The 24,174-nt window shown below is 41.8% G+C and overlaps 1 protein-coding gene across 1 annotated transcript in view; it reads right to left on the reverse strand.

The window, feature by feature from the left end:
- The window catches only part of LOC306917443 (semaphorin-5B-like), a 169,182-nt gene that overhangs the window by 127,443 nt on the left and 17,565 nt on the right, over nt 1-24,174 (reverse strand). The window contains exon 2 of the mRNA XM_079495669.1: nt 1,154-1,334. The gene's annotated coding sequence lies outside the window, so the exon portion shown is untranslated. The remainder of the gene's footprint in view (nt 1-1,153; nt 1,335-24,174) is intronic.

Raw genomic sequence — 24,174 nt, forward strand, 5'->3', positions numbered from 1 at the left:
CCAACGCCAAACCACAACAGAAACAAAATCTGCTCTATGAAAAATTATCTTTTTATTATTATCTTTTTATTATAATTTGTTTTTGTTTGTAATTATGCATGCATGTATTTTTGTGTATATAGATATATTTTTTTATTTTTGTATTTGTTGTTTTTCTGACTATCCCTGGGATTGTGGGTGGGGGGAGGGTGGGATAGGGGATTGAGTTTTATTTTTATATTTTATATGTCTGTTTAATACTTGCCCCTGGGCTTCTGAATAACCTGAATAAAAAGATTTTGAAAAGAGAGAACATAATCTCCCAATGACATTTTATTCACAAAATAAGTTGTAAATTGCAGTTTTAACTCTCTCTTTGTAATTAGCATTGGCCATCTCCATGTGACCAGGCCCAGTGCTTCTATCCACCTGGCTAGCATGGTCCACCATTCGTACACCCTTGGGAGTTAAATGGATGCTCCAGATTCTGCTGTGTGTCTGTCCCCTACGGCCGTGGCTAATTCCATTTTTACAAATGGAAGGGACCTCCTGCCCTGCCTCCCTCAAGACAGAGAATCAGCCAGAATTAGTCCCGTCAGAGTTGTGAACTTGTATAGTTATTCCATTTGTTTCTTAAAACATAATTTTCAACAACACAAATCTTGTTATGGGGATCGCTGGCACAAAAAAACGCTTTCAGATAGAGATACATATTCATTTGGCGGTCCTTAACCCATTTTGGGCGGGAACGCCTTTTGGTGTTTCAAGCATTATGTTATACTTTAGCTATTGAAAAATAGCAGATCTACAAGCTTGTAGTGTGGCACCGAGTGCCGCGCTACGAGCTTGTAGATCTGCTATTTTTGAAAAATCGTGAAAATGTGGCGCAAATCTTTGAATATATATTTCAGATTTCTTTTTTAATAAACATCTGTTTATTATGATTTTTGGTATACAAGCATTTCAAGAATGTTTAACCAGTAGGTTACAGATTGGAGAAAAACAAATAGCAGAAGAGCGAACATTTTTAACTAAAATATTTGCTTCTGGGGGGTCTCTGGAACTACATATTTAGGATTTGGAAGCCTTTTTTTTTAATCGACCTCAGTCCAAAATGGGTTAATTATGAACAGTTTGAGAACCACCGCTCTATTCTATCTATTCGCACCCTTACTTGTTTCAATGGCGTCTCATTCCGTTCTACTCCGTGGTTTTGTGTGTTGGGCCGTCTCTGGGCCGTCTCTGGGCCGTCTCTGGGCCGTCTCTGGGCCGTCTGTGGGCCGTCTCTGGGCCGGCGGCTGCGTGTAGTCCTGAAGGAAGGTCCTCACTACCACCGCTCAGCGATGCCAGGACACCTGTGAAGGAGCAAGCCGAGGTCAGAAGGTGAGAAGACTAGAGACATTATTTGGCTCCTATAGTCGATCACAGAGACTCTCGGCAGATTCTGACTGAGGCTCAAACATGTGGATGGTACCAGTGGTGGAAAAACGTACTCAAATGTGTTTCTAAAAATGTCTTCTACATCCTGACAGTTTTCTGAAAAAGCTATGTTTCTATGTCAGTCGTTCTTTGATTTTTCAAAAATAGCAGACCTACAAGCTCGTAGCGCGCCACTCGGTGGCGCGCTATGAGCTTGTAGATCTGCTATTTTTCAATAGCTAAAGCATAACATAATGCTAACACCAAAAGGGGTTCCCGCCCAAAATGGGTTAAGTAAAAGTAGCAAATTAGCAATACTGCAATATAGAAATACTCTGTTACAAGTAAAAGTCTGGAATTCAAAATTCACTTAAATGTACTTACTTAAGTAAAAGTACAAAAGCAATACTCTCATGACCCTATTTCAAGTTTTGAAAATAGCCGATCAACAAGCTCACAATGCGCCGCAATGTGGTACATGTGTAGATCGGCTATTTTCAAATGACCGAAAGGTTTATAGGGCCGAAGTGGTTAGTGTATACGTTTTGTAATAATAATAATCAAAATCTGCAAAGTAACTAGTAACTCAAGTTTTCAAATAAATGTAGTGGAGTAAAAGTATGCAATATTTGCATCTGAGATGTAGTGGAGTAGAAGTAAAAGTACTTTGTCATTTGAAGTACTCCAGTAAAGTAAAAGTACAGTACCTCAAACGTGTACTTAAGTACAGTACTTGAGTAAATGTACTTAGTTTCTTTACTCCACTTAGCACCAATTAGCACAGTGGAAAGATGCAGAAAAGAGCACATATAATGCACATATACTAGGGCATTCACTTCTAGTCATTTTTACTAGTTGACTAGTTGCCTAGTTTACTAGTCGACTAGTTGTTTAACTACCTATTATGTAAAAAAATAAATAATAATAATAATATGTGTACATTTAAAAACTGTGTACATTGGTGACTATAACTATAATCTACCTGATCTTGAGGCCTACAAAATCGGGGGGGAAATAAAAAAAATTAACTTTTTTTTCCTACTACAACTAGTACCAACAAGGTCGACTAGTGGATTTACTGGATTTATCAACTAGTCAACTAGTACCAACAAGGTCGACTAGTGGATTTACTGGATTTATCAACTAGTCAACTAGTACCAACAAGGTCGACTAGTGGATTTACTGGATTTATCAACTAGTCAACTAGTACCAACAAGGTCGACTAGTGGATTTACTGGATTTATTGACTAGTAAACTAGTCGACTAGTTGCTTAATGCCCTAACATATACTATGTGCAACCGCCTCGATGCAAACCAGGAAAATGTAGTGCTCAGCCCAAAGGGGAATGAATGCCCACAGGCCATGGGAGATATTTGGCTCCTGGTATAAATTCACCCTCCTTTGACTTCCACCCCCCACTGGGGGGGAAACCCATTCCAGATGGAGCCCCCAGTGTAAAACCACCTGGATTCCAAGTATACGCAGGACTCACTCCCCCCAACTGGGAATTCAATCCCAAGACGTCGAGTTTAGCTCAATAGCCAAGTTATCCCATTTCGGGCGGGAACCCCTTTTGGTGTTTTTTTAACCATTATTATAAACTTTAGCTATTGAAAAATAGCAGATCTACAAGCTTGTAGCGCGGCACCGAGTGCCGCACTACGAGCTTGTAGGTCTGCTATTTTTGAAGAATTGTGAATATGTGGAGCAAATCTTTTGAATATATATGCTTTCCGAGCGAACGTTTTTAACTCAAATCTTTGCTTCTGGAACAACATATTTTCAGATGTGGGTCCGGCGGCCAATTCCATATATTTTTGGGGGTCCTACCTTGACATGAAAATGTTTGAGAACGACTGATATAGAAAACATGGGGATTTAGAAGACTTCTTTTAAAGAAAAAATCAGGTCTAAATGGGTTATACAAATGCTGAGTGAATCAGTTAAACAAATGCTGAGTGAATCAGTTAATTCCACCAGGGGCCCCGCAGAGCTCGACATCAATCCCTAGCTTGGTGACCTAGCCCTGGCTGCAGGTGTTGGCACGATGCTACTACCTAACTGAACAACAAGGATTAGCTTTTGTTCAGGCTCAGTTGAGAGAGGCTCTGCACAATGTACACACACATGCTGGCCATCCCCCCCCCCACCACTACCACCACCAGCCTCACACAACATCTCCGAATGCCAACAATTCCCTTAGCAACCAAATTCTCGCGAACGTGTGTAATTTTTCAGTCTATTACGACAGTTGTAAAAATCCATTCGCAACGAGGCGTCGTGGAGTACTTCTGATAGTCCGGCGGTTCGAGGTGGACGGGGGTGGGAAACTTTGCCCAAATGTGCTGACCTCATCACATTTTGTGCTGAACTCATCGCATTTGTGATTACGGCTATGGCCGTTTTTAGCCCAAGGAGTGCTTTTTTGTGCAAAACTAATGCTTGGAATGGATTCAGAATCATGAAAACCCCCTAGTTTGACATGTCACATGCTACTTAAAGCATAAGGAAAGTTTGACATTTTTGACAATTTTGCATGCCATAGGATGTTAATGGTAGGGTCACAAGAAACCCCTATAAAAAAAATTGCCCAATATAGTGACAAGCCGGTCAGCAAGTGGATTCATGAATGTATGTATATAGACAATATTTTAAGCCAATAAACTATATAGCAAACTTAAACCCATTTTGGGCGGGAACCCCTATTGTTGTGTTAAGCATTATGTTATGCTTTAGCTATTGAAAAATAGCAGATCTACAAGCTCATAGCGCGGCACTCGGTGCCGCGCTATGAGCTTGTAGATCTGCTATTTTTGAAAAATCGTGAAAATGTGGCCCAAATGTTAATATATTCTTTCAGAGCGTTCGTTTTTAACTCAAATCTTTGCTTCTGGGGGGGTCCCTGTAACAACATATTTTCAGATGGGGGTCGGCGGCCAAACACAATTCTAGGGGTCCTTGACATTAAATAGTTTGAGAACCACTGACATAGAAACATGGGTTTTTCAGAAAACTGTCAGGATTTTGGCATTTGTAGAATCGTCCCCTGCAGGTCAAAATGGTTTAAACAAAAGAAGCTTGTCGGCTGCCGGACTTTAATGACCGCAATTTGAGGAGATGGAGACCTCAGCTGACATTCCCACTGTGCGTGTGTCTTTGAGAAGAGGATTCTTGATATTGATTGTTGAACTGAGAGGACCTCGTACTACTGAAGTGGCAACCTCTTAAAAACAACTACACCGCCACTGCAAAGACAGAAGTGATTATTACCCCAAACGTTTAGCGCAATCAGGTGATTTGAATCACCTGATTTGCGTGTCCAAATCAGGTCTTCAACTACTGCCGGTTTCCTATTATTGTACCATTGCATTCACTGGTATTTCCCAGCTCTAAATTAGTCTAGATACAGACAGTTAACAATGACAAATGAAAAGCAGCAATACTCACTGTACAAGAGACTCATTCGTGTTGATACAGTGTTATAGTAAGATAAATATGTTGGGTCCAGTTTGATGTATTGTAATGGGTTCTGCTGAGTTTCCAACCCAATACTCCTGCATGCCCTTGGAACTAGCCAAAAATAGCAGATCTACAAGCTCATAGCGCGGCACGAGTGCCGCGCTATGAGCTTGTAGGTCTGCTATTTTTGAAAAATCGTGAAAGTGTGGCGCAAAACCTTGGAATATTCTTAAATTCAGAGCGACCGATTTTAACTCAAATCTTTGCTTCTGAGGAGGTCCCTGGAACAACATATTTTCAGATGGGGGTCGGCAGCCAATAAACATAAAGAAACATAGGTATTTCAGAAAACTGTCAGAATTTATAAGACATTTTTAAAATTTCGACGTCAGGTCTAAATGGGTTAACAACTATATACCGTAAGTGTCCCTCTTAATTAATCTGCTATCTCGCTGTCAAACCTGGTTAATTAAAGCCGTATGTGTGTGTGTGTGTGTGTGTGTGTGTGTGTGTGTGTGTGTGTGTGTGTGTGTGTGTGTGTGTGTGTGTGTGTGTGCAGGGACTGTATGCACTGTACGTCACTGCAGGGCCATAGGGTCTACTACAGTATGTGCATACGTGTACTGTTGTCTGTGCGGCGTGCCGTGTGCGCATGTGCATGCATGCTCATTCGTCCGTTTGCGTGCATGTGGTGTGCATCACTGAATGCTTATGTGTCGGTGGGCATTTTGTGTGTGTGTGTGTGTGTAATGAATGTGTGCATCTGTGCGTGCGTGCGTGCGTGCGTGCGTGCGTGCATGTGTGCGTGCGTGTGTGTGAGAGCACGCATGCATAATGACTATAGGTGTAGGAACTATTGATTGGTTTCCTTTGCCACTCTGTCAGATGATGTTCCTGCTCTTAGCGGCCGCAGCTCAGCCGTATAGTGACTCTCGCCTCACGCTCAGTCTGCTGTGGAATTGCCTCCTGCTGCCACTGTGGCTTCAACAACATGCCCTATACAAGTCAATATGTCACCCTGACCTGCATATACGGACATGGGGTGACATGGGCTGCCCCAACCCTGTGGAATGCCCTCCCTAAGGCACTCAGAGATGCCCCCACCCTCCAAACCTTCAAAACCGCCCTTAAGACCCACCTCTTCAACATTGCCTTCCCCAACTAACCCTTTTCACTGTTTTTTAGCTTTTAGTGGGGTTTTCTTTTCTAATAAAGTTGTTTTTATTTGTGTTGTTACCTCTGTAAAGCCCCCCCATGTAAAGCGTCTTTGGGTACTCAGAAAAGCGCTATATAAGTTTGAGATATTATTATTATTATTATACCTCTCCAAACTCATTTTTAAAGACATTATGCTTCAATCAGACCACTAAAGTCAAGATCATATAGTTTCTTGGGTGAAAGGCAGCAAAAACATATGAAGAGGAATTGAAAATGTCATGTTTCACGTGCCAACATAATTGGCATGTAATGCATATAGAAATATTTAGATTTTTTTTTATGAAACAAGAAAATAACCAGTGTTGGGCAATATTACTTAGGAGAGTAATATGTTTACATTACTTATTACTCCTTTGAAAAAGTAATAAGTCCCGAGTCCCGTTCATGACGACCTTTGCTGCATGTCTCTCCCCTTCTCTCTCTCCCTCTTTCCTGTCAATCTTAACTTGAAACTATCAATAAAGGCAGAAAAGCCAAAAACAAATCTTTAAAAAAAAATTGCTTTCTTTTTTCAATGTATTCTATTTGTATTCTCTGCATAAGCGTCCTTGGCGGAGCTGGACTGCAGATGGAAGGGGCAGTCGAGGACCCAGTGAGCAGCTGGTCTCTCATGGCTCCCAGGACCCTCTCAGAGACAGATTGCACTGGAGCGTGGCGGTCCTCGAGACTCAGGTGCAGTGGTGGGAAAAAGTATAAATACCGCAAGGTAAAAGTCCCGTATTCAAAATGTGCTCAAGTAAAAGTACAAAAGTATTGGCATAAAAATTTACTTAAAGTACAAAAAGTACTCATATTGCAGAATGTCCCATTTCACAAAAGTTCAAAATGTGTACAAGATATTGTGAAAATAGCAGATCTACAAGCTCACAATGCGTCGCATAGATCGGCTGTTTTCAAATGGCCAAAATGTATATAGGGCTGGAGTGGTTAATGGAATCTCCAAAGTACTAGTAACTAAAGTTTTCAAATAAATGTAGTGGAGTAAAGTACAATATTTTGATCCAAAATGTAGTGAAGTAGAAGTGAAAGTATTGGAAATTGGAAATACTCAAGTAAAGTACAAATTGTACTTAAGTACAGTACTTTGGGGGGGCATTTTGCCATCTCATGAATTCTTATGACACAGACACAGATAACGTTTTATTTTTGTTGGATATAGCATTGTCAGGATTTGTCCTCCAATTTGATTTGCTTTGGTTGATGTTGTTTCGCTGTCAGGAAGATACGACAGGCGGGCGGACGGGCGGTACCTCAATTACATTTTGAAACGTAACTGTCACTAAAGTAAACAAAGCCAAGATTGAACAGGAATTACTCCCGCAGTTGCCCTTTTGCCATATCACGTTTTTGTTTTGTGTGTTCGCAAATCTTTGAATATATATTCTTTCAGAGCCAAAGTTTTCGCCTTTATTTCATATTTTTATATAGGGACAGACAGTAGGCTGAAATGGGGGAGAGAGATGGGGGATCCCGTCGGGATCGGGAGTCGAACCCGCGGCACACTGCCAGACTTGGACTACCGGCCCAGGCCATGAGCCAAAGTTTTTAACTCAAATCTTTGCTTCTGGGGAGGTCCCTGGAACAACATCTTTTCAGATGGGGGTCGGCGGCCAATTACAGATAATATTGGGGGTCCTTGACATGAAAATGTTTGAGAACCACTGACACAGAAACATAGGGTTTTTCAGAAAACTGACTTAGTAGACATTTGTAGAATCGTTCCCAGGTCTAAATGGGTTAATTTGCAGAAACACCAAGAAAACACCCCATTACATGTCAGAAGAAACTGTAACTCAATTAGTACTATTGTTAAGTCCTTCATAATGAGTTTGCCAAATGCTCTGGACCTAATTAGACTATAACCCATCAATTACTTGAGTTGTAGCAGGTTCCATTATACAGTACGCATGTTGATGTTTTTTCTACTTGTGTTTTACATTGGAAATTGTGTGAGTGTATATATATTTTTCTGCTGCAGTGCACACACACTCCAAATATATGTTCATACTATATATAAATGGTGCATTTATATAGCGCCTTTATCCAAGGCGTTTACATAGATTGTGCATTACATTCACCCATTCACACACACATTCATACACCGATTGCGGCGGAAGCCATGCAAGGTACCAACCAGCACATCAGGAGCAATTAGGGGTTCAGTGTCTTGCCCAAGGACACTTCGACATGTAGCCAGGAGGAGCCGGGATTCGAACCGCCGACCCATGGATCATTGGACGACCTGCTCTACCTCTTGAGCCACCGTCGCCCCTTATGGGAGATCCCATAAGGGGATCCCCTTATTGATTTTTTTGTCAATGAGAACATGAATCAATCAATCAATCAATGAAAACAACAAACAAACAAACAAACTGATCTGGAGACACACTCTAGCATGACTTCTTACATACTTAGTTATTATGACACATTAAGATTTTCTGTATTACTTTCTGGCCTGATTAGAAAACCAGAACCAATTTTCACTGTAATGATGAAACTCATTTTCCTTGTTATTGATGGTGAAATTGGTTTTCTAATATAACCGCTCCCAGGGACCAATGGAAGGGGTGGTCATGTACTGTTCACAACAAACAACTGGTCGTTAGTGTATATACTGTATATACTGTATATACTGTACCCCCTGGCCCCTGGGTTCTTTAACCCATTTAGGCCTGATGTCAAAAATTTAAAAATGTATTTTTAAAATGTAATTTTTTTCTGAAAAACCTCATGTGTCTATATCAGTGGTTCTCAATATTTCATGTCAAGGACCCCAAAAACTATATGTAATTGGCTGCCGACCCCCCATCTGAAATCATGTGTTCCAGGGACCTTCCAGAAGCAAAGATTTGAGTTAAAAACGCTCTAAAAGAATATTATATTCAAAGATTTGCATCACATTTTCACGTTTTTTTAAAAATAGCAGATCTACAAGCTCGTAGCGCGCCACTCGGTGGCGCGCTATGAGCTTGTAGATCTGATATTTTTCAATAGCTAAAGTATAACATAATGCTTAGTTAAAACACCAAAAGGGGTTCCCGCCCAGAATGGGTTAAAGGGGTCCCCAGCTACATTGATTAATATTTCATCCAAATCAGTAACTGCTAATAGGGTTCTATTTTACAGTAAACATAACAGTAAAAATAACAAATGTGGTTCTGTGTGAGTTTGCGAGACCGCGAGTGTTCATCTAGGTGGGTGTGGAGGCCTAAGGCAGCATTGCTATACTTAACCAGTAAAACCCATTATACTTTGTTGACTGGCATCCCCCAGGGGTCTATACTTGGTCTCCTCCTTTTTCCCCCCCCCCCCGAGTGTTCATCTAGGTGGGTGTGGAGGCCTAAGGCAGCATTGCTATACTTAACCAGTAAAACCCATATACTTACTACTATACTACTCCATGGAAGGAAAGAAACATGCGCAGTTGAGACCAGGAAGTTGTACATGCACAAATTTGGGCATGTACAACTTCACCATGGAGCAACATGGCGTCGCCCGTACGGTCTTCGTGTCTCGTCCTCTTTAGACAGTCCTTGGTCTACACCAAATCTAGTCACTGAACGTAGCCAATCTATTTCCGGCGTGACACGTTTTACGATGCATTGTGACTTGTGAGCCGATATTTTTTTTCCCCTGCATGCTCGCCTATTATGACATGCTCAGAGAAATAGACGCTAGAGTTCACGTGGTTAACCCATTTTGGGCGGGAACCCATTTTTAAGCATTGTTATACTTTAGCTATTGAAAAATAGCAGATCTACAAGCTTGTAGCGCGCCACCGAGTGGCGCGCTACAAGGGTTTAATGAAGCGATGGGGGCTACAGAGTCTCCACGGCTGGCCCCATGCCTTTGTGCCTGTGGTAACCTCTCCCACAGTGCAGGGTCCGTGGGGAGCACGATGTTCTGGTGCGCCGTGGCAAAAAAAGAATGAAAATAAGCACACTTCGACGAAATGACACGGAGGTGTCACTCAGCGACTCCGCTCTTTTAATTCCTGCCAGAATCATATATATATGACTTGCAGCAAGGTGTTGGGGGCGCCGACACCACGATTACTTCTAACTTTTTTCCTCGATTTTGATTGATAAATGATGTATTTATTTTTCGTAGTGAAAATAGCTGGTCATTCTAATTTCTGACACAAAATAACTTGAGAACAGATGGGTTTATATATCCCTGAAACCTGCTTGTTAGGAGTGATAAGTACAGTAGGCTGCCACCAAGAGACGATCAACTTTTTGGTCAAAAAGGTCAAAGGTAAACATCATACTGCATGGTTTTCAATCTTTTCACAACGTAAAAAAATAAGTTTAGCCAAAATCTTAGGTTATATAAGGTAAGGTTACTGTGCAATTTATATACACAGACCTGCTGAATCCATTGCTTTTTTCCCCCTTTTTTTTTCTTCAATCCACTACTAAAAAAATATTTTTTTCAAGGACGTTGTCAAAATGGCGTGGATAATGGATAGTATGGATGAGCAGCCTTGTGGCGTACTGAATAACAAACAAAACACATTTTTCCATAATGTTCGCTGCAAACTATATGCCGCTGTTTGTTACAGTGACAACTTTTAATTGGTGACCTACCAGATTATGTAACTCGATCAGATCACACTACTTTACAGTATTTGCTGTGTATGTATATGTATATGTATGTACGGGCGTATATATGCATGAATATATATTTTTTCTTTTTATGTATATATAGTTTCTCAGTTTTTGTCCCTTTTTCTTTTTGTTCTGTCTTTCTATTTTTTTCTCCATTTTATTTTATTTATTTTTTCATTTTTCTGTCTTCTGTGATTTTTTTTGCTATCTTATTGCTTATATGCATTTTCAAATGTGTATATATATATATATACTCTATCTTTACATCTATGTTTGCTGTTTCTGGACAGGGGGAGGCGGGTGGGGTACAAAAAAATAAAAAACTTGAACTGTCTTTGACTGAAATGCCTGTCTGTAATAACCTGTAAAAAGGAATAAAAACAAAGTAAACACAAATGAGAGAACTTTAGTCAACGTGTGCTCTCTGACTGATGACACAGGCCACTGAGGTCAGCCCTAATGTCTATAACAGTAAATAGCAAGTATGCATATGAGCTATGGTTAATTTGCAATTGCATAAGTCGTAATACTTCATTACATACTATTGTTTTTGCTACACTGGCCTGTCTTTGGGCATGGCACATATAGGAGTAAGAGACTCACTAATGAATTTCCATGTAATGAAGTATGTAATGGGAGAACACAATTAGGCGTCGTGAAAAAGAATACATTTCGTTTGTCGACAAGCTATGAAAAAGAGCCAAAGTTGGGATTTAACCCATTTCGGGCGGGAACTCCTTTTGGTGTTTCAAGGATTATGTTAAAAAATAGCAGATCAGGGGTTAAACAGGTGAACTCTCTGACACTCCCTCCCTTGTCAATAATAGAGAAAGAGCTTATCAGAAACCCCTTTAATAAGGGCATCATTTCTGACTTATACTCTATGTTAGTAGAATTCTCTCCCGAATCCTCTGAATCCAAATATAATGCATGGAAGGCTGATCTGCAAGAGGAATTGACACTGGAAGAGTGGAGCACAGCCTGTACGGAGGCTCAATCCCAGACGGGTAACACTCGGTTAAAACTATTGCAATATAATTGGCTGATGAGGGTGTATATCACTCCAGAGAAATTAAATAAATTTAGTGCAGATATTCCAGATACTTGTATCAGATGTGGTAAAGACAAAGGTACACTTTTCCATTGTCTGTGGGCATGCCCAAGAGTGAAAGAATTCTGGGGAGAAGTAAGGAGGGAGATTCAGAAGATATTGTTGATAAATATTGAGCTTGACCCGAAACTGTTTCTATTAGGTCTTTATCCACCTGGCCATAAGATTCAGAGTAGCGAACAAAGATTTCTAGATTTATGTTTACTACAAGCCAAAAGGGCTATAGCTTTATCGTGGAAAAAGGTAGGCAAACCCAGTATTGCTCAGTGGTTTAGGGAGCTGTCAATGTGTCTTCCTCTGGAAAGAATCACTTATACGCTGAAAAATAAACAAGAGATGTTTGATAGGATATGGGGACGGTTTATCCAGTATATTACGGTTAATGATTTGTCTTATTTAATGGTTGAAACTGAAAGTGTTTAATTGTACTCTATGCAGCTATTTGGTCTTGTTGTTGTTACCAGTCTAAGTGCCCTTATTTTGTTTTAATACACTGTATTTATATGTATGTACTGTATGTTTGTTTTGTTTTTTTTTGTTTTTTTTTAAGTAATTGTACTGTCTGTATTATGTATTGTGTATTGTTCTGTTGTATTGTCTGTTTGTTTAAAAAAATAAAAATGCAATAAATATATTGTTTAAAAAAAATAAAAAAATAGCAGATCTACAAGCTCATAGCGCGGCACCGAGTGCCGCGCTACGAGCTTGTAGGTCTGCTATTTTTGAAAAATCGTGAAAATGTGGCCAGAATCTTTGAATATATATATATATTCTTTCAGAGTGAACGTTTTTTAACTCAAATCTTTGCTTCTGGGGGAGGTCCCTGGAACAACATATTTTCAGATCGGGGTCAGCAGCCAAATACATAATATCATTCTGGGGGTCCTTGACATGAAAAAGGTAGTGAACCACTGATACTGAAACATTTCAGAAAACTGTCATGATTTAGAAGACATTTGTAGAATCAGTTGTCACTGGTCTAAATGGGCGGTTGGTGTTTTAAAGCATTATGTTATACTTTAGCTATTGAAAAATAGCAGATCTACAAGCTCATAGCGCGCCACCGAGTGGCGCGCTACGAGCTTGTAGGTCAGCTATTTTTGAAAAATCGTGAAAATGCGGCACAAATCTTTGAATATATATTCTTTCAGAATACTTTTTTTTTTTTTTTCAACGTCGGGTCTAAATGGGTTAATCGAGACTGAAACCGGCCAGCCATATCAGACGTCCACATAGGTCATCTAGCAGAACTATAACAAGTCCACCGGCCATGGATTCGCAAACTGCGTTTCACTTGACTGCAGTTTTCTAATGAAAAGGATGAAAATGGTGCAAGGATGAAAATGTGCATGAAAAAAAAAAAAAGCCCTCCTTTCAAAAAGTATTGCTCCTAGTGCCCCCCCTTAAGGGGCTGGCTGCTGGCACCACCTCCATTGAGAAACACTATCAGGGTTCCCACCATTTTTTACCAATGAATTTCCAAAACCTTTCCAGAATATTTAACTCAATTTCCAGACAATCATTCAGCACAATAATGACTCGGAGGGCTCCATTTTCGTCACAGCTAAACCCCTTATCCCTAAACTTCTTTGCCTTTTTTTTTTTTACTATTTTGCAAAACATTTTTGAATAGTTAAAATAGCCAGTCTACAAGCTCACACCGTGTCAATGTAGATTGGCTAGTTGAACTATTCAAAAATGTTTTTCAAAATAGTAAACAAATGCAAAGAAGTTTAGGGATAAGGGCTTTAGCGGTGACGAAAATGGAGCCCTCAGTCTCTTACTCCTATGTGCCATGGTGAAAGACAGGCAAAAATAAAGCATAGAAAATAGAATATCGTGCCAAATGTTTCGCTACAGCACCTATCCTAGGCCATAGGATCACACTGCAGCACGTTGTGAGCTTGTAGATCTGTTCTTTTTGTCACATCCGGTACACGTGGCGAAAAACTACTTGTGTTACAAATTTCCTGTTCATGGTTCATTATAAAAAAATATATATAAAAAGCATGCATATCCAAATATCTTTTTCCAGGACCTTTGATAAATTCCTTTTCCAGGATTGGAAAAAGTACTTTTTTCCAATTTCAAAATATTTCAGGACCGTGGGAACCAACCCTGCACTATTTATCAGACAATACGTGTTGGACTTTTGATTTATAAGGGCTATAATTGTTATTGATTTTCCTCATATATATATATATTAATGTAATACTTGTAGTTGTAGTTTGCTATTGAGCGGTCCACTCCGCTTAATCTTTTCCAAATTGGTTGTGTTATTGTGTTCACAAAAACAAGAGTGAGATAATACCGTACCATGAACGGACGTAGAATACGACAGGCTAAAGAATCGACAGGCTAAAGAAAGCTGGGCTAAAGAAACTTCAGCAGATGAGGGATGGAGCCCGCACACATTTATTAATTGGTGTGCACTGAAACATTTCTGAACAGATTAAATGAAAGTGTCTGAACAGATTTAAAGTGTCTGAACAGATTTAAAGTGTCTGAACAGATTTAAGGATGTAATGGGTTCCCACCTACTCACTTAGGGTCGACGTGTCACACCTGCGGTGAACAGGAGGGGCACCAAAATGTGGTGATTTGATTAGATAATGGGGGGGCACTCCCTTATTATAAAAGAACAAACTTTTGTGTATGTTCACATGACCTGATGAAGATCAAATAGATCGAAACGTTGTCAGATTTCTCAACACCTGTGGTGTGCTGGCTCCATCCATGATAATACCATACCATACCACCTTTATTTAAATAGCACCTTTTAAATAACAACAAAGTTGTACCAAAGTGCTTTACAGTAAAACATCACACCCGTGTGAACTGAGTGGTGCAACTCTGACGTGATATCTGTGATGTCAGTGACGTCACATACTAACCATAGCAACCATGCTCGTTTTTTTGGTTGCTAACCATAGCAACCATGCTCGTTTTTTTGGTACGAACAAACACGGGTACACGGGTACACGGGTACACGGGTACAAAGCCAGTTGTTGGAGTGGTTTGCACCACTCAAAAACTCATGCTGTGCTTGGAAATGCCAAAGGATTGAGACGTGATTTAAACACCTGAAGGGTGGGGGGGGGGGGGCTTGTCTTATCATTCCAAAGCTTGGGAGCTGCCCGGTTCCCTCCGAGCTCTGGTTTTTGGCACCACCAGGAGAAGCTGGTCAGAGGACCTTAAACCTGTACGTTTCTGTACGGTCAGGAGCCCCTTTTGGTGTTTCAAGCATTATGTTATACTTCAGCTATTGAAACATAGCAGATCTACAAGCACATAGCGCGGCACCGAGCTTGTAGATCTGCTATTTTTTTTTAAATCGTGAAAATGTGGCGAATATATATATAACGTTTTTTAACTGAAATCTTTGCTTCTGGGAGGTCACTGGAACAACACATTTTCAAATGGGGGTCGGTGGACATATCATTTCTGGGGTCCTTGACAAATATTGAGCACCACTGATATAGAAACATAGGTATTTCAGAAAACTGTCAAACTATCAAAATCTGTGAACCTGAGCTAAAATTCTTGTATTTGTTTTCCCTCCGCAGACTCTGCCCGGATTTGATCGAAGACCAGAGAGCCCCCCCCATAAGATTTTAGTCAACTAAATCTACAGGTGATTTAGTCGACTAAAATGCGTTTGGCGGGCCTTGATGCTGTCATAATGGCTAATTTTACACTTGCAGATAAATAGCAGATCTACAAGCTTGCAGATCGGCTATTTTCAGCATGCAACAAATTGTAAAATGACTTACGCTAGATCTCTTGTCCACTAGGCCCTGCCTAACATTTTAGTCTAGTTTGTATTTGTTGACGGAAATTGTCAGTATATTTAGTGTTCGTTTTAGTCATCATAGCTTAGTTTTCATTTAGTTTCCATTTAGTTTTAGTCAGTGAAAAAAGGTAGTCGACGGGCATTTTTAGCCTCAGTTTTAGTCGACAAAATCAACAGTGGTGGAATGACTACAACAGGCTAATCACGGGGGAGCGATTAAGGACGGCTGTGCATTGGATCGTGGCAAACAGCTCCGGTGTTTCCCACACTAGAGAGAGAGAGCCAGTGTTCCTGCCCTGGCGGGATTAACCAGTTAAGCCCTGGACTGGGTGCCCCTTTTCCTGGTCCTTCCATGTCACAACAGGCAAAACATTCTGGGAAATATTCGGTGAAAAACAGCAGATATAGAGAGTATGCGCATGCTTAAAGTGAATGGCACATCGAGTGGCAAATCGAGTGGCAAAGCAACAGGCAAAGTGAGTTTAACATTGTTTAATGTTGTTTAATGCAATCAGATAGGACTTTTCTGTGTGGATGTATGGGCTGTCAAGGGGGGGGGGGGGACCAAGTATCGACATGGACCACTGATGGACCCTGGGTCAATGAAGGGGTTAAGTGCTTAACCCATTTTGGGCGGGAACCCCTTTTGGTGTTTTAAAGCATTATGTTATACTTTAGCTATTGAAAAATAGCAGATCTACAAGCTCGTAGCGCGCCACCGAGTGGCGCGCTACGAGCTTGTAGGTCTGCTATTTTTTTTAAATCGTGAAAATGTGCCTCAAATCTTTGAATATATATATTATTTCAGAGTGAACATTTTAACTCAAATCTTTGCTTTTGGGGAGGGGGTCCCTGGAACAACATATTTTCAGATGGGGGGGGGGCGGAGGCATATTGGGGTGCACATGCAGATCCGACACACCAAAGGTCCGAAGCGCGGGGACATGCGATGCGATGCTAAAATGCGATGGTCCGACATGCAGCTGCTCCCGTGCTTGCAGTTATGGTTAGGTTAGGGATTGAGGTTTCGGATCAATAGTATGTCGGAACTAAAGCCAGTACCCGGCATATTACATCGAATGTTTTACATTTCGACGTCAGGCCTAAATGGGTTAAGTGGTTAAACAGTGCCTAGAGCAGACAGACTGTAGTGAGCTATACTCAACTTGCCAGGCTCGAAGAACCAACCCTGACCTTGACCGTGATCCCCACGCCATCGAAGAGAGAGAGAGAGAGAGAGAGAGAGAGAGAGAGAGAGAGAGCAAGCGATTAACCCATTTAGGCCTGACGTCGAAATTTAAAAAATGTCTTCTAAATTCTGACACTTTTCGGAAATACCTATGTTTCTATGTCAGAGCCTAAGAGGTGCTCAATATTTCATGTCAAGGACCCCAAAAATTATATGTAATTGGCCGCCGACCCCCATCTGAAAATATGTTGTTCCAGGAACCACCCAGAAGCAAAGATTTGAGTTAAAAACTGAAACTCTGAAAGAATATATATTCAAAGATTTGAGGCACATTTTCACAATTTTTCTAAAATAGCAGACCTACAAGCTCGTAGCGCGCCACTCGGTGGCGCGCTATGAGCTTGTAGATCTGCTATTTTTCAATAGCTAAATGATAACATAATGTTTAAAACACCAAAAGGGGTTCCCGCCAAAAATGGATTAAGGTTGTGGCCGAGTTAGTGAAAGCGTGTGTGTTCGGGGTCCACCAGCACAAAGGCAGCACATACACAGACAGCTAAATTCCCGAAATGTCAAATGTCAGGCCTGTGCGTGCAGCCGATATCCTTGGGCCCCGATTAAGGAGCGAGGAATTATTTATTTGGACATTCTGTCTGTGATGTAATGATCTTACTCGGGCAAATAAATACACAATAATAATATCCAATAAGTTTAGTTAATTATTAAGGCGAGTACATCAGCTCAGCCCATGAATGCAGAACAAGCTGATCCATTAAGGATTGGGAATAAACACAAGATATTAAATTTGGTTTCGGATGCAAAAGAACTTGGCCCAATCATTTCAAAATCTCGCTTATCTCGAGCGGCACAGGCTGCATTCTATATTCGGAGGAGGAGGTGAAGGGTTTACCATGAGTTATTACGAGCTTAAGGCAATCCTGCAGAGGTGTTTAGAACCCTTCTAAATAAAGGTCGTATATTTAAAATGATCGTGGCCTCGATACTTCGTTTGCTCCATGTCCAGCTTGGTGGGTGGGTATTAAATCCATTCAACCCCTGTTGGTGTTTTAAGGATTATGTTATAGTTTAGCTATTGAAAAATAGATCTGCCACTGCCGCCCAAATATTCACCCCCAGAATTGGGTCATTTTCTTGGGTCACCCTAAGGTTCATGTGGTTACACGTAACTGAGGCGCGGAGCCTAGCGGCTATACCGTTGTTATCGCTATCGGAGCCCAAGAAAGGTGTCTGGGAATAACTGGGTTCTCACACCATGCATGCATCTCCAGTTAGCGAGACGAGAAGGCCTGTAAACCATCACCTTGTCAGCTTTAACAGAGAGTCCAAATAAGCCCGGTCAATCCTTAACCTGGCCCTGCAATAACAGCCGGGCCGCTGCTTACACTCTCAAACCTAAACACACATCTTTTCCAACCCGTTAAGGCCCGTGTCCATATATAGAAGCTAGCTCCCATGGTTAAATTTTCGGGGGGGGATATGTGCCTCTGCTGTTGATATCGACCCCCTCTGGTCAAGGGTTTTATTTATATCGCCCTTTTTGTTTTATCCCTAGCTGCTTTTGGTCAGACTGATTTAACCCATTTAAAAATGTCTTCTAAATCCTGACAGTTTTCTGAAATACCTATGATTCTGTATCAGTGGTTCTCAATATTTCATGTCAAGGACCATAAAAATTATATGTAATTGGCCGCCGACCCCCATTTGAAAATATGTTGTTCCAGGGACCCCCCAGAAGCAAAGATTTGAGTTAAAAACGTTTGCTCTGAAAGAATATATATTCAAAGATTTGCGCCACATTTTCACGATTTTTCAAAAATAGCAGATATACAAGCTCGTACAAGCGATCTACGCTACTAGCTTGTAGATCGAGCTTGTAGATCTGCTATTTTTCAATAGCTAAAGTATAACATAATGCTTGAAACACCAGGGTTAAACATGCATTTCCTTTTGGGAAATGTAGACTGTCTGACATACAAAATAGTTTGATCATTGTGTTTCATAATATCACAATTTAAGAACGTAATTAATAAAAATCACACCCGTGTGAAATGAGGGGCGCTCTTGTCATCGTACATTTATGTTAGCGGACATTTGACATTGCTATACATAAGGTTTAATTTACGTCATATTTAGCGGAATTCTGACGTAATTTCTCTGTTCATTGTCAATGGCAAATCTTGAGACGTGTGAGGACAAATATGTTGTGTGTATTATGTAAGTGGAATCTACAACCTCACAACGTGTGTCCGTGCGATGCGTTGTGAGCTTGTAGATCTGATATTTCTTTCCATTTGTTAAACGAAGACGCACAGGTGGCAGGGGCAGCGGTGGCCGAACGGTTTGCGGAGCGGTCTTGTTATCGGAAGGTCGCCAGTTCGAATCCCCGGACCAGCACGTTCAAATTACCACCGCTGAAGTGCCCTTGAGCAAGGCATTGAACCCCTACCATGAAATGTTCTATGAGCAGGGTCTGGCTGTAAACAAGCATCTCGAGCTTAGTCCATTCACCCTGGGTAAACAAAGAACTTTGCTTTGCTTTGCTTTACAGGTGGGGCTTCAGAGGTTAAGAATAAGAAAACTCGTGGAAGCTACTGTGATAGTAGTGGCTCTCCGTCTCACTTTGAAGTTTATTACTGGTGTGGGATATGGCCTTGCTCTATTTTGCTGTGGTGTTTTGATGAAAACAAACTTCAGCAGCCCTGTGCAGTGATGACATTGAGTATAAACAGTGGCCCTGCTTGGCTCCCTTTGTGCCTCATTCACTTTAGCCTCTGACAGTAGATCAATAGAAGGATAAGTGAATCAATGGCACAGTGGAATAAGGCTGTGTGCTGGACTGCCGGTCTAACAGCAACGTTACCTATAGTCTCCACCTCTGCTTGAGAAACTTTGACATATCTATTACCGTTTATGTTTGCATGACAAAATTCTGTTTTGTAGCAAAGCGACGCCTGGAAATGAAAACTGTGAAAATGTCCTTTCAGGGCCTATTGCAATTGCATGGGTAATTTGACTATAACTTCATTATTTCACACACCAGCTTGCCCTCATCAAACTACATCAGCTTTCATATACTATACTATATATTAGTATAATCATTGACTGCAATGTACATTATGCACATTTGCCATAAAAGCACAACTTGTAAAAGGCCTAAACTATAATTCCTTATAAGATTCCCCCACCAGACCTTGCGTGTCCAAACAAAAATGGTAAATAAAATGGTGCATTTATATAGCGCCTTTATCCAAGGCGCTTTACATAGATGCATTACATTCACCCATCCACACACACATTCATACACCGATTGCGGCGGAAGCCATGCAAGGTACCAACCAGCACATCGGGAGCAATTTGGGGTTCAGTGTCTTGCCCAAGGACACTTCGACATGTAGACGGGAGGAGCCGGGATTCGAACCGCCGACCCATGGATCATTGGACGACCTGCTCTACCTCTTGAGCCAAAGAAAAGAGTCTTTTGGGAGGCGAATGAACGAGCCTCCATTAAAATCCAGGCCAACTGTCATTTACCCCAGGTGATAGATGACAGGGGGGGCAGGGGGGGGGGGGGTAATTATGTGTAATTATTTCTCCATCGAGAATCACTTTCATTTGTCCCTCGTCGTCTGCATCGCAAACACAGCGTCTGACCTCGTACATCAGTGCGTTGAGCAAAGTCGTCTCCCCTGCGGAAGACCATGGACTCTGTCCAGATATCATCAATGCATGACTGCATGAGTCGACAGCCCTGTGAGACTATATGGAATTATGGATGGATAATATGTCCTGTCCATCGCCACTCCCGTTGGAGTGCGTGGAGCACCTCGCGGTTTGTGAGCAACATCGGACATTTAAGAGGCCTGTCCAGGGAGGCTTTCCGTCAGAAATGTACCGCGAGGGGACATTTCCGAGGCGGTGGTATTCTCAGCTCCTTCCTATACCCACACACACACCCCCACCCGGGGAAGGTAGGGGGGGGTGAATGGTCTCTCTGTGCCGCCTGCCAACTAACTGCCAATGGCCGCTCTCTTTTTCCGAGTGAATGGACTGAGTTGAGCCCACAGTTAAAAAGGACACACTAACGTGCCATGGCCCCCGCCACAATGGCTGCGCGGGTTATTTGCCAAGGCTAATGATACCGCCTCGGCCCCGGCGAGAGGAGGTTGGAGACAGAGAATCTTAACCCGTTCTGAACGGGAGAAACCCCCTTTTGGTGTTTTTATAAAAAGCATTATGTTTACACTTTAAAGCTATTGAAAAATAGCAGATCTACAAGCTCATAGCGCGGCACCGAGTGCCGCGCTACGAGCTTGTAGGTCTGCTATTTTTGAAAAATCGTGAAAATGTTGACGCGAATCTTTGAATGTTTATTCCTTCAGAGAGAACGTTTTTTAAATCAAATCTTTGCTTCTGGGGAAACATATTTTCAGATGGGGGTCGGCTCCTTGACATGAAATAGTTTGAGAACAACTGATACAGAAACATGGCTTTTTCTGAAAACTATCATGATTTTAGAAGACATTTTGTAGAATCTGGTATCAGGTCGAAATGGGTTAAATAGGCACGCAGCTGCACCGGCCCCTGTCTGACTCTCTTCCTATCTGTGTCCCACCAATCTCTCTCCCTATCTGCCCCACACCACACTCCTTCTTCTCTCCCTATCCATTCCTACCTGCCTTGTTGTTATTACACCACCTTTCTCTTTTACCCACCAAACTCCTTCTGTCACCTCTCTCTATTTCCATCTGCTCCACCACACTCCCTCTCTGGTATTAATGATCAGGTTTAAAGAGTTAAGTCTTAAAAAGACAAAAGAGTGGCTGCACACACTGATAGCCAAAGTGCCGATTATTTATTAGGATGCAGAGTAAAAACCAACGTTTCGGCAGTACAACTGCCTTCTTCAGGGTATATGGAAAAACAATTCAAATCACATATATATATAGAGCCAGGGCTCAACAGTCAACCGATCACATACTGATAGTGTTGCGGGCAATCGGGATCAGCTGTCTCACATTCCTGGGAAACGTTGGTTTTTACTCTGCATCCTAATAAATAATCGGCACTTTGGCTATCAGTGCTGCCACTCTTTTGTCTTTTTAAGACTTAACTCTTTAGATGTTTCTGCCGTGAGCTGAAACCACTACTAAGACTGGTGTGCGTTTAGCATCCTCCTGCACAGTATTAATGATCAGGTTCCCAGATTATTATTTTTTGGTTTTATTTTCACATTTTTGCATCTGTAACAAAAAAAAATCTCTCTCTCTCTCTCTCTCTCTCTCTCTCTCTCGACAGAACATTACATGGGCAGAATATTTACCATTCCCTCCACACACACATGCATTCTCCAGCAAAACAAATCCATGCAGCAAATACCAAACAAAAAAACATTGTTCAAACACCTACTATTCGTGAAGAAAGTGAAGCAGGCCGTGCAAAACAAAAAACTGCCATAACCATTATTCAGCAGGAATAGCTAGCGGCCTGGCCTGGCCCTGGTTTCTGGCTGTGAACATCGTTTTGGCGTTATCTGCGCCCTGCTATCACAACACTTTCCAAGTTGTATCGAATATATTATTGCTGAAGAAGAAGAGCATTCAGTACAACTTTGAATTCCACTGTAAACTGTTAAGGCATGAAAAGTGCCCCTCCGCTCCCTCAGGTCCAGTGAAAGCCAACCTCCTGAAGGTCCGCAAGGCCCAAGTACCGCACCTGGGGGGGACTAGACAGGGCCTTCTATACGTTTCGGCCCCCAAACTCTGGAATGAACTCCCCCAACCATCTCAGAGTTGCTCCCCTCTCTCCTCTCATTCAAAACCTCACTCAAAACCGCACCTCTTCAGGATAGCTTTCCCCTGCTGAGGTCTGGTTAGGATGTCCCCCCCCCCCCCCCCCCTTCCCTCGTTTATCCTTTTATCTTTTTAACCTTGCACTGTTGTTGCATCTGTTATGTTTTGCTTTGTTTTTTTTTCCTATTAAAGTCTGTTCCTAGTGTTCTTATGTAAAGCGCTTTGGGTATTTAGAAAAGCGCTATATAAATTTTAGCTATTATTATTATTATTATTAAGTCTCGTCTCTTAACCCCTCTGGGCGGGAACCCCTTTTGGTGTTAACATTATGTTATGCTTTAGCTATTGAAAAATAGCAGATCTACAAGCTCATAGCGCGCCACTGAGTGGCGCGCTACGAGCTTGTAGGTCTGCTATTTTTGAAAAATCGAAGAACCACTGACATAGAAACATAGCTTTTTCAGAAAACTGTCAGTATGTAGAAGACATTTTTAGAATCTGATCTCAGGTCAAAATGGGTTAAAAGTGGACAAGTGGACAGCAGTTATTAAGACAACCTCTTGAATGACACACGCGCGCCCCTTCCGCCAGCCCATGAATCAACACCCGCCTGCCCTGCGGCTGTGTCTATATACTCTCTCCATTCTGTATATCGCTCACAGCCTAAAAAACACTTTGAAGTGGATATCTTTGGCCTAAGGGAGGCACAAGAAGAAAGGCCACGGGGGTCACCAGAATCGGTTCATCCTCCTGGGAGCGTGTTCTCCCCGTGTCCCCTAGGGTAGGTACCCTCACATGTTCTCCCAGTGTCCCCTAGAGCAGAGGTTCCCAAAGTGGGGTCCGCGGACCCCTAGGGGTACGCGACACATAGCCAGGGGGTACCCGAAATAATTCCCAGAAATTAATTTAAACTTTTTTTAACATTAAAATTATGTTTATCTACGTGGTCATTTCTGCCAAGTTGCGCAATAAACGTATTTGTTGTGTTCATTGTGTTTCTCCCATGTTTGCTTTGGGCCAATAGCTGACATGATTACTAAAACTACAACATCAGTCAACCTGTCGTGACCCCAAACAGTAACAGCAGGACGCATGCTGCAGAAACAACAAAAAGACTCAGGTTTCTGCGGCCGCTTCAGATGAGGGGGTACCTGGAAAAATGTCTACCCCTAAAGGGGTACCTGGTCCAAAAAAGTTTGGGAACCCCTGCCCTAGGGTAGGTACCCTCACAAAAACATGCAGTAATCCTGGTCTCTAAACTGCCTCCACCCTGGCCAGCTGGGGCGCCTGATGGAGGGGAATGGAACTGGTCGGAATAACGTGTTCCTTCCACGCGCTATACGTCCAACCAGGGAAACTTCCCCCCCCTTGTCAGGTGTAAAGGAGCGACTTGGACACTCATGCATGAAGGAAGCATGAGTTCAAGTCCGTTGCTCTCCCCACGTGGACGGAGGGTGTGTAGAGCCCAGGATCACATTAGATAATTGACACAGGGGTGAAAAATGGGTTACAAAATCGTGGGATAAAAATTATTTAAAATTAAAAAAAATCCTCCTGGGAGCATGAAGGTGCACAGCGAATTCCA

Source organism: Electrona antarctica, assembly GCF_951216825.1.
Source record: "Electrona antarctica genome assembly, chromosome: 24".
Classification (NCBI taxonomy): domain Eukaryota; kingdom Metazoa; phylum Chordata; class Actinopteri; order Myctophiformes; family Myctophidae; genus Electrona; species Electrona antarctica.